The sequence below is a fragment of the Gavia stellata genome, chromosome 3, assembly GCF_030936135.1.
Source record: "Gavia stellata isolate bGavSte3 chromosome 3, bGavSte3.hap2, whole genome shotgun sequence".
Taxonomy (NCBI): Eukaryota; Metazoa; Chordata; class Aves; order Gaviiformes; family Gaviidae; genus Gavia; species Gavia stellata.
The window spans coordinates 4,304,753-4,318,701 of record NC_082596.1 but is presented as its reverse complement, the minus strand read 5'-3'; the positions used below and the strand labels follow the sequence as shown (position 1 = coordinate 4,318,701).

Genomic DNA, 13,949 nt, shown 5'->3' with positions numbered 1-13,949 from the left:
CAAAGTATTTTTTTTTTTTTTTTAAGCAAGCTTCAGGGGCTCTGGGAGAGCAAGGCTCGCTGCAAAGTTTGTTTTCTGTTGTGCCCACGTTACCAAGCAGAGCCGGCCCAGGAATGCGCGGTGAGGGGCGCCCGGCTGGGCTGCACCCCTGGGTAAGCGCTGGTGGCCAGGTACGATGGCACGGTGAGGGTCGCCGAGCCTGGGCATTGCCTGCAGCCCGGGACACTGCTCAGCAACCCGTCTTCCCAGTTTAACGCAAGCTTTGCGCTCCGTTTCTGACCACCGTGTTGCACACGCAGCTAGTAAATAAACGTACTTTAAAAAAGTGTTTTCTAGAGGTTGGGAGAATCAAGGCGATTCCCTTGGCGCATTTCCCCACCGTGCCAGGGCGCAGCGCAGTAACCGGCAGCTCCCAAACCCTTCTCCGGAAAAGTTCAAACCCTCAAATACTTGGAATTGCTCTTTGAGGGAATTTATTTTAAAGCCGCTTTAACGGCAGCTGGGAATTACCAGGGAGGCACTTTGCTCTGTAATTTCCCAGCTGCTGACCCCGTTCGCATGAAGCGGGCCCCGGGCGGCCGCCCAGCTTGGGAACATGTGCCGAGCCAGCGCTGCCTGGAGTTGCACCCGAATTTCCCCTTGCCCCAGGTTGCAGGAGCAGCACGGAGAGGGCTGTTGCGCGTGGCAGAAGCAAGAAAAATTAACTCCCGCGCCCAGCAAGGAGGGTGTGAGCTTGCTTAGCTTGGATGTGGTGGGGTTCTTTAAGATCCTGTTCCCGTAAGGGCTCAAAATTGCACCCAACCGCGTTGCTTCTTCCCTGGAGCGAGAGCAGAGCTGGGAGGCTGTGACTCTCCAAAAAACCACGCCAACGTCCCAACGTGCTGGTGGCACGTTGCTTTTTAAGAAGCATTTTGTTCTTAAGGAAAAAAAAAAAAAAGGGGTTATTGAGCAAAATCACCGATGGAAGTCTGTGTCTGAGCATGGGCAGGACCTCGAGCAACAGGTCCTGCTTGAAGATTGGAAGATGCCACCACCGGTGCTGCAGTCATTCCTCTTGCAAACCTCCATGCCCCTCCGACCACCCCGTTGTCCTGAGAGGGTTTTGGAGCCCTTCTCCGCTCCGCACCTACACGGGGACATCTTGGTCACCCCGGCCAGGCTATCTGACTCCAACCCTAGAGATGAGGTGGTAGCCCTGGAAGAGGATGGGTCTGGTGGCGGGTAGAGGCAGCCCCGTGCCCAACCGCCGCCGGATGCGAACCCACCTGCGCCGCGCGGACAGCCGGCAGCCGCCGAGTCACCCGGAGGGAAGGGGCCCCCCAAAGCCACAGGCGAGGGTTGGGCTGATAGGCATCAGCCCCCTGCGTCACGGTGCCCGTGGCCCCGCGCCGGCTTTCTTCTCCCTACTGTCATGCTCGAAAGACACTTGTGGAAAAACACAGCCGAAAGGAGAGGGTTTGAGTGGCAGGTTGAAGAAGGAGTGGGGGAAGAAAACAACTTGGCAAGGAGGGAAGGGCTGAAGGACACAGGCGTTTCCATTTCGGTGCAGAACTCCCAAGGGTGCCGCTCGGAGCGTTTATTGACCAACTCACCCGCTCTCGACAAGCTGGCCTTGCAAACCGCGGCAGGGAGGGACGCTATTTCTGGTCAAGGCGCGTACAACAGCAACGCTTTATTAACTCTATAATCAACTGGCAACATGCAGGGGACTGAAAAGACACAGTCAATGACCCTCCTGGAGAGGGCTCTGGCTCTGCAGGCACCGCACCTGCGTTGTCACCCCAACGTCGACACAAAAAAGCCATCAAGTGGCCTTGTGCAATGCTTCAGGGGATCAAAAAAAAAAAAAAGGGGGAAAAAAAATAAATCAAAGTCCAGTCAGGGAGGTACAGTTGGCTTAAAAAAATCCAGGGGTGCACCCTTGACTCCGGCAATGCAGCTGATATAGAGGATTGAGTTGCTTCTCTCAGTATTCGAAGGAAAAATAATCATTGTCACAATAAAATAAAATCATTAGATGCAGCCAGCTCAGGTTCATTAAGGGTGAAAGGCAACGGTTTGGCTCCAAACGCAGCTGCTCTCCCCAGCCTGAAAGGTTGCATCGATACCATCTTCCCCAGCACAAGTCTGTGCGGGAACTCGTCACCCCCCCCGGCTTCCTCGCAACGCGATAACATGCCACATCGCCCCCAGCTCCCAAGTCAAACATCTCATTAACTGCAGTGACATAAAAGAGGAAATCGCCGAGAACTATCGCAAAGATGAGAGGGAACACATTTACCATCGATCGGCTACGAGACCGCTGCAGAGGGATCTGCACGTAAAAAAGCATTCAGCCCCTCCTTTCCCACCCTCCTCTAATCGCTCCATGTCATGGGAAACGAAACCTGACATTCGAACAGCCCAGATATGAGAGACCCGCAGTAAAAATATTTCTAAGATAAAAAAAAAAAAAAGAACGCAAAAAAACTTGCCTTCCAGGAAACCATTTGGATACAGACCCTGCGCAGCTGCAGCCACCCTCCGTGTCGTATTCACCCCTCCTGCTTCAGCTTGGAAATCAGGCAGGGTGGGGAAGAAAAAGGGAAAAAGCAGGGGGGTGGTGGGAAAAAAAAAAAAAAAGGGAAAAAAGAAGGGATATTGCAGCTGATGAGCCGCGAGAGGCTGTTGGCAAAGTGGTCCAGCAATCATCTGAAATTCAGACGGTCACGTGAGGAGCCTGTCTGCAGCTCCCGCGCAGCCCAGGCTCAGCACTTCGCCCAACTGCACACGCAGCAATTTGCCGTGGCGAGATCCCCCGCCCCGCTCTCGCCCGCTTTCCAGCCGAAAAACCCCGGCAGGTTTTTGCACTGCGAGGCGACCCAGGGCTTCACGCCAAAGCCGCCTCGGCCACGAAGGTGGATTTCTGTCATGTAAGCGCAGGGCACGCAGAAAAGCATCGCTAAGCTGCAAAACCCCCTTTTTTTTTTAGGTTTTCCAGCTAAATCCAAGCCCTGCAGGCAGCCGGTCTCTTCACTGGGATGTGTACGGTGGCCATCGCCCCACTGCATCGTGTGGGGCTGGCGGGGGGTCCCGTCGGTGGGGAGAGGCACCCAGCAGAACACGCCGTACCCGCTCCCGGGGCCAGCCCGTCCCTGGGCAACCCCAGGCATGCCCAAAACCGGCCCCCGAGCTCCCACGGTTGCATCAGAGAGGAGCCGGGTGAGCCCAGACACCTCCGGGGAGAGGTGGCAGACAGCTTTTTTTCTTTCTTTAATTTTTTTTTTGGGGCTTTAATTTTCACCCCGGGACGTCGCTGCGCACCCAAGGGATGCTCCAGGCTCCTTCATCCCCCATCCTGCATCGCCCCGCGGTGCGGCAGCTCCCGGGGACCCAAGCGATCAGCAAAGGTCCCTCTGGAAAAGCCACATGGCTGGACAGAGCCAACCTCACCGTCCCACCCCCTCCAATTATCCGAACATCAAAAATGAAATTTTTTTCTCTGTTTGCACCCATTCTTCACAAAAATTAGCAAAAGGAATTAAAAGACTTAATGCTCGGCGCTGCCTTGCCATCACCGCCCGGCTGGAGATGCATCGCATTGCGCTAAAGTCAGGCAGGTCAGTGGGACTAAAAAAAGAGCATTTTTTTTTTTTTTTAAAAGCCGGATTGCCTTTCACGGCGACTATATTTATAGGTAGAGCCGTTAAAATTTTAAGGGCTCCTTGCCACAGGAATCCGGCCACGTCTCGTGTTCACAAAGCGGCGTAACTTGGCAAAAATGAAGGTTTAACGGCCCGAAGGGTGCTGCTTCCCTCCCTCAACGTTGGATAAAATCAGAGGGGGAAAAAGAAAAGATGTAAAACGGGCGGGGGAGCCGTGCACGCCCCCGCCACGTGCTGCAATCCATATTTTCCAGGTCCGGAGCGTAGTGAACACGGGACTTCACATCCGCCCCTGGACCGGCACTTTCCTTTTCTGTCAATGACCAAAAAAAAAAAAAAGAAACCTTTCACGGGTGTGTATTTTTGCTTTCGGTTTGGCTGTCACTGGCAAGCACGAAGCCTCCTCTGCACTTCATTTTATAGCTGAAAAACCCCAGCGGGGTTCAGCTCCGGAGCGGTAAAACTCGCTCTCCCCGTCTGAAGCCGCCCGGGAACGCCGTCCACCAACACGCCGCAGCACACGGTGCCCAGAAACCACGCGGTCTCAGCCCGAAAGTTTGCAATTTTCTTACACAACAGCACGCTACGCCGCTAAAACCCTCTTTTATTTTAATTTATGCTAGAAAAGCACGTTACGCCACGTCCAAAAGACGCTACCACCCCGCTGAGCACGTCTGGATGCTAAACTTTTATTTCCCTATGGCAACAAGCGCCTATTTAAGACAAAACCCAAACCATAATTAAAGTTATTGATAGGAGCCAATGTTTACTGTTTGCTATTTTAATATCAATGCTGTTGGATTTCAAGCCACTGATTTCCATCGCTTGCAGGGGATGATTAAGCTGGAAACGTGCCTAAATGCCGGGGTTTTTTTGACATATCTATGGGCACTTCTGCCGTCAAATCAAAATAACAGACTTAAGAGGCCGATCCCAGCGGATGCTTCTCATTGGGGACCGCCTCGACTGGAAGCCGGGGAGTGATTTTTGAGCTATCAAGACAGACATGAAAATAAAACTAAAATAGCTGTAATGAAAGCTTTTTGCTTCTGCAAGCAGCGCTCTCTGTAAGCGGAGCCAACGGGGCGAAGGCTCGCGGGGCTCCAGTGGCGCGACTATTTTCAGCCTCGTGAAAGTTAACAGAAGTATCGCTTTCCCTAAGGAACGAATTTCAGGTTGGAGCATTTACCAAAGGTTAAAAGTCTCTTCCTCCACTTGTCCACGTGTCAAATTTGGCGGCTGCTACTAGCATCTGACGTCCCCAAGAAGCAGCTGTGCTGGGGACTGTGCTGCAACAGCCTCCGCTAGCCAGCACCTGGATGGTTAACTCTGAAGCCTAGTGACAACAGGCTATCAAGTTCCTGGATGTAGATAAATATCGGTGCAGAATATTGGTGGGTGTACAAAGCCCCCAGCTTTAAATCCACCAGCAGCATTTTCAACACATGCTAGTAGCAACAATATGATCAAAAAACTAGCAATCATTACAACAGTGGAATTTAAATCCGGCTTACAACAGGGTAGGGAGATTCATGACAGTATACAAACAAGTCACCGGCCCCATTTATCCAAGCTACTCTTTTTCCACTGCTCTCAATAAATACACGACTTCATGAAAGCCGTTTGCTTGCTGATCCGCCTTCAGCGAGAAGGATGCACAAAAAACCAACCCAGCAGCTCCAGACGCTCAGTCGCCCCGTTTACGTCTCAGCTCCTTTGAGCAGAAAGATGAAGCCGTAACCAAATCAACTGCAAATTGGCAGCAGCGCAAACTTGCCAGATTCCCAGCTAATTGCTCGGATTAGTAATTCCAGCCGCACGCAAAATCCACCTTACCTACGGCAGAGAAAGGCATGGCGTGGGGTGTCCTCCTGCTACACGACCTGCCTGCTCGCGCGGCGGGGCCCGCCGGCCTCCCGAATCCCCCGGGCCACGGCCGGGCCAGCGAAAGGCTCGTTAGCTTAACGGGAACCATGCTCAACTCTGGCCCAGGAGAAGCCGTCACCGCTGCCACCGCTGATGCGACGGGCGCAGCCCAGCGCGTTCGATGCCGTTTTCTTGCGAAGAGGCGGGAAAGGTGCGTTGGGATGGCAAGACCGGCCAGCCCGGAGTAGGCGCTTCCCCCCTGGGCCTCTTGCAAAGGCTGAGCCCCGCGTCCGGCCCTGCCAGAGCGCTGAGGCCCCTTCGGAGCCTGGAAGGGCTCCCGCCCGCTGATCCGCGCTCTGCATCGCGCCCAGCGCCGCGGGCCTGGCAGGGAGCAACGCTGCTGGGTGCTGCTGGGTGCTGCTGGGTGCTGCTGGCCTGCGGCACCGGGCACCGGACCGGCGGGGTGACTGCAGCCTGCAACGCCGCCCGCGGCCCCCCCCACACCGGGGCCACTGCACGGTGCAGCATCCCGCATGTCTCCCCCCCCCCGCCGCTGCCACCGGGATGGCTGCACTGGGCAGTGCCCTGCCCCAGCCCCACTGCTGCTTCTAGGACAAGCGCGCTGGGCAAGGCTGTGCGGGACCCCCCCCCCCCCGCAGCTACCGGGCTTGCTGCACCGTGCGCGCCGCGCCCGGCCCCCCACCGCTTCCGGGGGCATTGCACCGCGCCCGGCGCCCACCCCCGCCGGGCCAGCAGCGTGCAGCGCCGTGCGCGGCCTCCCCCGTTCGCCGCGATCGCCCCGCGCCCGGCCTTCCCCCGGCCTCCCCGGGGATCCCCCCGCGATCGCCCCGCGCCCGGCCGGCCCCGCGCTCCGCAGCACACGGGGCCCCCCCTCCGCCGTCCGCATTGTTGCGCGGGCGGCCCCACGTGCCGCCGCCGCCGCCGCCGCCTCCCCTCGCGTCGCCGCGCCCGTCCCACGCACTGACCTGCTCGCCGGCTCCGGCCGTGCCGCCCCGCTCCGCTCTGCTCCGCGCCGCCCGCCCAGCCCCGTTGGCCGCCCCGCGCCCGCACATGCAGCCGCCGCCGCCGCCGCCGCCGCCGGCCCGCGCGCGCGCGCCCCCTGCCCGCCCCGGCCCCGCCCACGCCGGGGCCCGCCCCCGCGCTCCGGCAGCGCGCGGCCGCGGCGTCACGTGGCACCGGGGAGCCAATGGGAAGGGGAGAGAGCAGACGGCAGGGCTGGCGAAGGGGCGGGGCTAGGAAGGGGGCGTGGATAAGGGGGAGGGGCTATGCCATGGGCGTGACTAGAGAATGGGCGTGTCTGCAGGGGAGTGGGCGGGGCCAAGTGAGGGGGAGCAGTGAGGTGTGGGGCATGAGGTGATTGCGCAGGGGATGCGGTGAATGTGGCAGGAGGAGGAGGAGGAAGAAGAAGAAGAAGAAGAAGATGAAGAAGAAGAAGAAGAAGAAGAAGAAGAGGAGGAGGAGGAGGAAGAAGAAGAAGAAGAAGAAGAAGAAGAAGAAGAAGAAGAAGAAGAAGAAGAAGAAGAAGACGAGGAGGAGGAGGAGGAGGAGGAGGAAGAAGAAGAAGAGGAGGAGGAGGAGGAAGAAGAAGAAGAAGAAGAAGAAGAAGAAGAAGAAGAAGAAGAAGAAGAAGAAGAAGAAGACGAGGAGGAGGAGGAGGAGGAGGAGGAGGAAGAAGAAGAGGAGGAGGAGGAGGAAGAAGAAGAAGAAGAAGAAGAGGAGGAGGAGGAGGAAGAAGAAGAAGAGGAGGAGGAAGAAGAAGAAGAGGAGGAGGAAGAGGAGGAGGAGGAAGAAGAAGAAGAAGAAGAAGAGGAAGAGGAGGAGGAGGAGGAGGAATAAGAAGAGGAAGAGGATGAGGAGGAAGAAGATGAGGAAGAAGAAGAGGAGGAGGAAGAGGAAGAGGATGAGGAAGAAGAAGAAGAGGAGGAGGAAGAGGAACAGGATGAGGAAGAAGAAGAAGAGGAGGAGGAGGAGGAAGAAGAAGAAGAAAAGGAAGAAAAAAGAAAAAGAGGAGGAGGAGGGAGAATAAGAAGAATAATGATAAGAAGATGACAACTACAAAGATGACGAGGAAGATGAGGAAGACAAAGAGGAAGGCGAGGAGGGAGGCCTGGTGGCAGGGGCAGGCAGCACTGGCCTGGGCTTGGTACAGGGGTGCCCCCCGCTTCCCCCAGGGGTGCCCCCCGCTTCCCCCAGGCAGCCCAGGCCGGGCAGGGGCCCACAAGGGCCCCCTCCGGCCAGGCCGGACGCGGGGAGGAGGCCGCTCATTCCTGAAGCGCTCTAAAGGGTGTAGTTAACATCTTGCCGTTAGCGGTGCTGGGTACGTGTGAGGCGCAGCGGCGTCGCCCAGCGGGTCGCCGCCCCAGGGATTGGCGTGATTCGGGAGCTGCCATCGCTCAGCCTGTCCGGCCAAGGGCCTTGCCTCAGGTTGTCAACCCTCGTGGCTATAAATCCCTGGCTACATCTGTGGCGTAGCGTAAAGGACTACCATAAACTCAAAGGAATGGGAACAGAGCACCCGACTTCAGCGCGAGTTGCCTCTTTTAATTTATTTCTGATTTATTGAGGACTCTTTTAGCAGAAGTCACCGCGGAGGCAGCCAAGGGTTTTGCAGATATTAAAAGAATAGCGGGATAGGGCTTTTTGGGGTGACAAACAGGCATGGAGGGCTGAGGTGATTCCTCAGGAGTCATACACAAATATGTGGGGATGAAGGCACTGCAGCTGAATATTGGGAGATCCTCAGATACGCTTTCATTTCAAGGATTTTTTTTCCTCTTCCCTGAAAGGCACTAAAACGGTGACCTCTAAATCAGAACTGCCTGACAGTGCTTGGTGTTTCTGAGAACATGCTGCGTTAAAAGTTCCAGGAGGAACCAAACCTCCTCTTTGGTTAAGGGCTGACCTGTCAAGATCTACAAGTCCTCCAGCAGAACTTGAGAAAGGCTGATTAGGCCTTGGAAAAAAGGAAAGAAAAAGTTCAGAATTTCTTAATGCATCATACAAAGAGAATTAGGAAAGGAAACAAGTCAGTTTTACTAAGGTTTCTTAATGCAGTGAATCTTATGCAACTGCAGTGTATGTCTATGAATATATAAAATGGATCCTTTGCTAAAATTTTTTCATCTATTGACCAATTTCAAAGGATACTAGAGACATACAATTTCTGGAAGTTTGAAAACAGGCAGCTGGGTAAAAGGCATCTCCATCAGCACGCCTAGCTCTCCCCTTCCTCTCTCGACGGGGAGGCATAGCGTAAGCTTAACCTTGATTAGACACCAGCAAATTCACACCTTGCCATAGGCATCTGCTGAAAACAGAAAGAAAACTGTTACTTCCCTTGTTATTGAGATACAGCGTTTTGCTGTTTGACTCCCTGCTACTTTTTCTAGGTGAGAAGATTGTCTGTTATTCACATCAATGTTTTTAATTAAATATTCAAAGCGTGGCTTTTGGTGGTGCTAGAATCAGTCTGGCAAAGCTTAGTGAAAGCTCTGGAGGGCAGAAGTCCTCCTGCTATTGCTGGTGATGGTGGGACCAACTAAGAAACCCGCCTGCGAATGCTTTCTTTAAAAGCAAAAAATTGAAAACTGAAACAAACAAACAAAAAATCCAGCACAAAGAAAAACAGCTTTGCAGCTGCTCTAGTTGGTTGGGTATTTTTGGTCAAATCCTTTCTTGTTAAAACAGCATGACCCCTTTTCCTTCCGTGGGGATTCCCAGGCACGATGAGGAACTGTATTTGGCTCTGAGGGAATACGTTTGTTTTTCTGTATCCTTTGCTGTTTGTGAATATGACAGATCCGCCTTTCTTTCAGATGCAGCAAATGCCAGTAATCTGTTTTTATTTAGTTGAGAACCTGAGAGTGGTGGTTGGCAAGCTGTTCTTTGCTTACCATTTGAAATGTCACATGGCAAATTCTAGCGCTTGAGCACAATCTCAGCTTGACAGCCCTGGCAAAAGAAAAAGGGGCAACAGCGTGAGCCTCCGCCACATCGCCTCAGAAGTGCCATCAAACCCAGCTTGATCCCTCTTGCATGGGTGAGGCTGAAGGCTTGCTGTGCCTGAGAGGGTAGCTTCTTGGGCTGAGCGTGTAAATTCATACCAGTTTTGCTGCTGCTCTTTTGTAGGGGAACTTTTGTCCATTGTAAGTTGGAGAGAAAAAGGAGTCATTAAAAATTGATAAGCAACACAACTGAGGAACACCTTCAGATCTCCTGTCAAGCCCGAATCCATCTTCTGTCAAGCCCGAATCCATCTTCTGTCAAGCCCTGCCTCACTTCTCTGTATTTTAGAGAAAGAGGCAGAGAGAAATGTTTCCACAATCAGGTCACTGCCTTAAGAGGATCAAATAGTCTTCATGTTAGCTGTAATTTCCCGAAATTGAATGGCTTTTCAGCACAAATATCGACAATCTCCTGTGCACGTTAGCATCCTTGAGCATGTTTTTCAGTGTAATGCACTGAAAAGCAATGTGGAAGGATTGCAACCTCTGCACAGATACTGATCCCAGAGGGCTGTATTTGCCTTAGTGTTAGTGGAAAGCCTGGCCATGTTTTAATGTCTGCTTGTCGAAGTGCTTGAATTACAGCTAGGACACTTTTGCTGGATCAAACCCACCCAGCCTCCATGTTTGCAGAAAGGGTGGAAATGCAATCCATACACCCGCTTTGTCTGAGGTTCTGCAATCTTTTTTTTCCATGGTCCTTCCCTACCCCTTCTGTCATTTCCATTTCAGCAAAATGCAGCTTTCTTCAAGCCAGGACACCATTAACACTGAACTGATGGAAAAAATTACTCTCCTTTTTGCCACCTGCAGACAACACTTCTCACAGCTGCTGTGTTAGAGAGGGAAGCAGCAGAAAAGTGTTAATTCTGGGTTGGAAAGGTTGCAGGAGGAACCACTCCTCCAGGGTAGGAAGTGAAACGTGAAACCTTGATGTGTCAGTGTTAATGTTCCTGCACTGATGCCTCCTTCCCATCCACTAACTGTTGAAACTGAACAAGTCTTCCACTGAGTTTCTCAGCCACTGGAGCTTGTGTCTTGACTCTCTGCACCAGCTACTTCTGCTCCTTTGGTGAAGCAGTTATCACATCATGTTCTTCTGGGACTTCAACATCTGGATGAGGTTTCCAGTCACCACTCCTGACACAGACATCACATTCACCTGCACTACAGCTTGCTGCACTACAGAGCTGCTGTGCAGTGACTAGTGGATACTTTTTCTTTTCTTTCTGGGAGAGATAAGAAAGTAAAAAAAAAAAAAAACCAACCTAAAAAAAAGAAAACCTATGCAAAAGTTCTGATTCAGGTTTTTTTTTTTTTTAAGTTAGCTTTTCCTCTGAGAGAGGTTCAAAATGGAGCACTTACCTCTTCGAGAAGAGTCATTTAATAGCTGGACCAGCACTTGGAATTCACTTGAAGGCACTGACTAATTCAGCACATGAGCGAAACTGAAGTTCACTCATACGTGGTAACGCCTTTCTTTTTCCCACACTCATCAAAACCTTGTTTGCCTACTTCACAGATTCCCCAGGTATTAATAGCCAACAAAGACTTCAGAACAGAAAGAGCTGGGCTGGGAGACTGAGGTTTCATTTGTATGTAGGAGATGGGGGAGGCTCTAAAGGGATCGCTACCAAGCACTGCAGATAGCCTGACTTCTTGCAGCTGCCCTCCTACACAGCTGAAGCTCAGTCCTGCTTTCTCAGACACATGGCATAGTCCAGGGCTTTCGTCTGGGCTGAGAATGTAGTTAAATCCTTGCAGGCTCAATGTGGAATGGCATTTTAACCACATCAGGGAAGGCAGGATGGGTCTCCTAGGGCAGGGCTTCTTCACATGCGGTCCCTGCACTACTGGTGGTCCCTAGCACGCCTGAAGGTGGTCTACAAAATGATTGCCATTAAAAAACCAAAACCGTACACATTGCATTCCCACGCCTGCAAGCCAGCAATCGGAAATGGATAGACATTTTGAGTTTTACGTCCCGGTGACAGTTCTTTCAGTGATGTTATGGTCCTCAAGTTTTGTCCTTTTTTGTGAAAGAAGGTGAATTGTTCATTCGGTTTAAGGAGGTTGGTGGGGGGCGGCTGGTTGCCCCACTTCATCTGGCACTGGAAACCTGGGCTGGTACATGGTGCAAGAACCCTGCTTGCTGCCAGAAGTTACCTGCAGCCAACCCCGCATACCTATTCAAAGAGCCTTTGTTTTCCTCATTAAAGGACATACTTGCATAATCTTCCTTGTATGATAAGGAGCAGTGCCTACTTTCTATCTCACACCCAGGCCTCCAGACTTAGCCAGGCCTAAGGAAAGGACTATCTGCGTAACCAGCTCTACCTGGGAGTGTAGACACGTCCTAAGGATATGATACTATCAGTGGGGGGGGAGAGGGTGTGCCCCAGGCGTCCAGCAATGACAAGCACTGCGACTGACAGGCTGGTGTGGAGACAGCGATTGGAAAGGGGTGAGAAACACGGAACTCAGAAATGTCTCTGTGCCTCAGAGGAGCTTCCTCCTTGGTCCTGTGAGAAAAAAAAAACAAAACAGCGCTTCATTTCTTTTGGTCGAGGTGGCTTTGCTGTTTACCCTGGGAAAGGTTTTCAAAAGGTGCTGCTGAAAATCAACTGAGGGAAGGGAGCTTGTCCACCTTCCTCTTGACCTTGATAATGAAGTGTCTGGATTACTAGCAGAACCTCAAATAGCTTGACCTGGCCCCATTCAAAGCCAGCAGAGTCCTGAAGCTGTACGTGGGGTAGATGTCTGGCCCTAGCTCTGATTTGTTCTCCTACGAGATCCGTAGGATCTCACTTGGCTAGGCATGCATTCATCCCTGTGGGGATGCTCTTAGTATAGACGAAGGCATCTTGCTGGGATTTAGCTTAGACCACTTTAGTGAAACCTAGAACTTTGGTAAAAAACGAAGCACCTGGAGCAGGATCTGCCCTTTCCAAGGAGGTTTGGTTGCGTTCAGTGATGGATGTGAAGGAAACTCATGGTTCCTGGGATGGTGGAGGCAAGGGATGAGTCAATCAGTTCACACTTGGGAGTGTGGGAGGTAACAGGGCTGGTTTTCCGTTGCAGAAGTGCTTTTGGCTATCCACCACAGGTCTGCACTGTTCCAGGAGACAATAGCAACTAGTCTTTAAGCTTAACCTGGAGAGGTTTCTACTTTCAGTCCTCATGGGCCCTGGTTTAATACTGGTGGTGGCAGCAGGGTGAGCATGCCTTCTGCTAGTTTCCTCTCCATTTCACAGAAGGTGGAGGCAGGCAAAGGTTAAGTGACTTTCCCAAGGTCATGTAGGAAATTGGTAGGGCAGGAGGCTGGTCCTTAGGACATCCTTTCTCCAGAATATAACAAGAGATTGACCAGAGGTGCAGAGAAAGAACGGGACTTGCCCAGGGTTGCGGGATCATCCCGCCTCCTGAGGCACTTGCCCTGGCAGCAAGATTATCGCATACTTCCCGTATCTCCACTGCAGGAGGTGAATGGGAAGGGGTGTGTGGGGGAAACAAGCCGGTTGCTATTAATTCAGCTGAGCTTGACTGGACATGCACAAGCAATCTGGAGAAGGAAATAGTTCTAGTTCTGTCTGGTTCAGCAGAAACTCCGCCCACTGAAGCTTTCCGGCAGGAAATCAAGTTACAAACATTACATGATCTGAGCAAATTCTCATACACTGATCCTACCCTGGGGACGGGACACTTTTGTGAGCTGCTTATTGAGGCTGTAGTTTTAGATACCTTAACCCTTTCTGGAGTGTCACTCTGAGGGTGTCACAGCTTCTTGTGCTGGCCAGGCTGTAGAAATCACAAGCGAGAAGAAAATGGATTAACAACTGTTGGGATCATTCTTCATCAATAAAGAAGTCCTGAAAGCTGTCTTTATGTGGAGGAAAGAAGGGGAGGGCTGGGGAGTCTTTCTTCTACTCGCTTTTCCTACTGAAAAATTGAGATCTGTCGACAATATGTTTCTTGGAACACCCTAAAGATGACCAAAAAACGTGTGGTTTCTGGCACCAGCCTGACCATGCAAGTGAAACCTCTCAATGGAGAAAGGAACCAAATTGTACTTGGACTGTTTCAGACCCATTGTTTTCCATTAGCAGAAATGCCTGAAAAACAATAGGAGAAAATCTGCCATCGTAAATACTCAGACACCTACTGCTTCAGCTAAGGGTTAAGATAAAGTGTAATCTGTATGTTCAAATGATATAATGAACCTTAAGGAAATAAACCTTGACGCTTCCTAACAGCCTTGAGATTTAAAACAAAAAAAAAGCATAGAAAGGAAGGGAGCTTTTCTTTTCATAGAATAGGAAGCAAAAAGGACCACAGCTCATATTTTTCTCTTTATCCAATCACCAGTAATGTAGACGAATGTCTGACACTGAGAAAAGAGGAAAGGTGGAAGCTG

At 52.0% G+C, this 13,949-nt stretch overlaps 1 protein-coding gene across 1 annotated transcript in view; it reads right to left on the bottom strand.

Annotated features, from left to right (window-relative positions):
- The window catches only part of PTP4A3 (protein tyrosine phosphatase 4A3), a 47,084-nt gene extending 40,561 nt beyond the window's left edge, over positions 1-6,523 (bottom strand). The window contains exon 1 of the mRNA XM_059815297.1: positions 6,497-6,523. The gene's annotated coding sequence lies outside the window, so the exon portion shown is untranslated. The remainder of the gene's footprint in view (positions 1-6,496) is intronic.
- Between the last annotated feature and the right edge of the window lie 7,426 nt (positions 6,524-13,949).